The sequence below is a fragment of the Poromitra crassiceps genome (genome assembly GCF_964638095.1).
Source record: "Poromitra crassiceps genome assembly, chromosome: 5".
NCBI classification, from domain to species: domain Eukaryota; kingdom Metazoa; phylum Chordata; class Actinopteri; order Beryciformes; family Melamphaidae; genus Poromitra; species Poromitra crassiceps.
Genome location: NC_139642.1, coordinates 48,191,355 through 48,194,412, shown reverse-complemented (window position 1 = coordinate 48,194,412; position 3,058 = coordinate 48,191,355).

Below are 3,058 nucleotides of genomic sequence, written 5' to 3'. Positions count from 1 at the left end.
TGTAATCAAGTATAAAAGTAAATATTTCTACCAGTTGTTTCTGTGCAAAGCTAACTGGACCACGTCATATTATGATAAACACATTTTCTGCATGCTGCGCATGCCCAATGCTGGGGCGGGGACTCTGGAGACGATGAGCCGAGCACACGCGGACACACAGCTCTCCAATTATAGCAGTAGGATTGGCTACTGGTGGTGTATGCTGATGGTATTTAATCTCTGGTCCTGGATTCGTTTGAGACAGGCACTGAATAACTAAATCTAGGAAATGAAAATAAACTGACAGTCCTTCAAGTCACTTTTGGTGGAGCACGAAGTCCTTCATAACTTGTGTTAGTGGTAAGGCGTGGACTTGGTTCAGGCGATGTGTGCCCAGCACTTGGCGGATCCGGAACCGACACACGTGGGCCAGACTGCGAGGACACCTCTTGGCCTCCAGAAAGACCCTGAGTGTCACAGGATCCGCCCACTTCTCCAGTTGTGCCTGCTCCCAGGTCACCAGGGCTGGGTCGGCGCCGTGGTCCAGCAGCAGCTGGACAAAGGCCGCCTGGCACCTCTTACGCAGCACCACCTCCAGCAGGAGAGAAGCCACGTCACGGGTCAGAATGCCAGCGGCCTGGAGCAGCAGGCAGAAGCAGTCCAGGTGGTTGCGTTCAGCACTGACGTAGAGAGGAGACCTCTTGAGGGTGTAATTAGTGTCTATGTCAACAGGAACAGCAGCACCGCACATGATGAGTTCATGCAGTATGTCCAGCCTTCCATCCCGGGCAGCCAAGTAGACCGGCGTGTATGTGTATGTGTATATGAATCTGTTGGGGTCGGCCCCGGCTCCCAGGAGGATCCGGACACAGTCCAGGTGACCGAAGTCCACGGCACAGGAGAGAGGGGTCCAGTCATCCGCATCAGCTAGGTCTACCTGTGCTCCCTGGGTGATCAGGTAGTCCACACAGGCAGCATAACCCTGCAAGGCTGCGCGGCCCAGAGGGGTCCACCAAAACCCACGATCAAAACACTGCTCATTGATCAGACTTCTGAAGCGGTCTTCCTGCAGCAGGCTCCTCAGTTTGTCCAGGTCTCCTGCCCTGGTAGCATCGTGGAGCCGCATGTCGCCATGCCCTGCTCGAACAGCCATTCCTTCAGATCTATCACTGTACAACACCGACTTGTATGCTGTGTCTCAAACAGAAGGCATTATGAAGGGACTGAATGGGGGTTGGACATTATGACATCATTATTATGACATCATAGCATTATTACATCATGACATTGTAATAACATTATGACTGATGACATCACTCACGGATGACATCACAATACTCAATTGACATCACTGATGATATCATCAGTGATTTATTTGTGACATCATCGGCCACGCCTTATTCTCTGTGTCTTGTTTTGGATGTGCAACAAGAGAGAGACAGACAAACGATGTTACATTGTTTTTGTCTGTCGTGCATTAAAGCTAAACTAGCCTGTTTTGAAAATGTAAGGGGTAGACAGTATAGATATTTATGTTAAAATGTAGGGAGTAAAAGTAAAAAAGTAGCCAGAAAAATAAATACTCAGTAAAATACAGCAAAGTATTGTACTTAGTTACTTCCCATCTCTGAACGCTCGTAACATGCCGGATCTTCCACCCCCTCCTCCTCTCCCCTGATCCAGCCCCTGGGCTTGCCTTCATGTCATCTCTCTGTGTGTAAGCCTCCAGACCATATGGGCAGCGAGGGGCTTAGTGGACCTCCAGCCAGACCCCCTCAGAGGGCCTGAGGGGAATTTGGGGCCATCTTGTCATCCTATTCAGCCGCTTCAAACTTCCTGTCCGAATGGGTCATTATCGTTTGGCTATCTGGCTTTCTCTCGCTCTTAACACCTTTTCTTCCATTCTCCTATAAACGTTTGCATGTGAAGCAAGTAGCCTATTTCAGTGCATGTGAAGCAAGTAGTCTATTTCACATGCATGTGTGTGCGTGCGGACGCATATGCACACACACACTCCACATCATTACCGCCAACTTAGTATCACTAGCACTGTGTGACCAGTGGAGCCTTTGCGCAGCATCACAAGTTCGGCCATTAATCTGCGCAGCCGTCGCAAATTTGGCCATTAATCGGCCTAATTACCTTAATTAAAAAATCTGGCTCCATTAGGTCACCAGCAGGGGTGCTCTTTACACGGCCTGAAAGATCCAGCGTGCTCACTCACTCGCTCACACCCAGAGACTTTGCATTCTTATCGACTCGTTGGAGCACACAATCACTGGCCATTCAGTCAGGCCTCGATCACAGAGTTGGCATACAGCCTCTCCTCCCTCTCCCCAGAGGGTTTTCATTGTCCACTTCACTGGCTGATTCCAACTCCATTCAGGTGTGCTCCTCCACTCAGCAGTCCTCCATCAGTAGCTGAACCTGTGTTGACTCATTTTGGCCACTAATTAGCCATTTTCCCCATTTAGTCAGCCCTAATTACCCAATTCAAAAATCCTGCTCCCTTAGGCCACCTGCAGAGGCGCTCTTTACACTTCCTGAAAGATTCAGCGTGATTGCATGTAAAATGGCATAGCTAGCCTGTGGCCGAACACAAACAAACAAGTATGTCAATGACACAGACGTGGTCTGAGCTTCAGTTTCTGATCTGAATCTTACAAAAGACCCCACTGGGAAGAGGTCTAAAGTCATGTTATAGCAGTCGGGGGCACTTAGTGACAAGCAAGAGAACAGTAAAACTGTCAGGTTTTAGGTTTTTGTATTGAGTTTGGCGCAACACACAGGAGAGCGAGCCCCGGTCCCCCAGCGTCATGTAGCAACAACATTGTCAACAGGCCGGAAGTCGACGGCAATAATACAGTGTTGTCTGCACCTTTACATCTGTTGCTGAATGACTGTCTGTCTCTACCTCCCTGTCTGTCTCTCTGCCTTCCTCCTTGTCTGTCTCTACCTCCCTGTCTGTCTCTCTGCCTTCCTCCTTGTCTGTCTCATACCTCCCTGTCTGTCTCTCTGCCTTCCTCCTTGTCTGTCTCTGCCTCCCTGTCTGTCTCTCTGCCTTCCTCCTTGTCTGTCT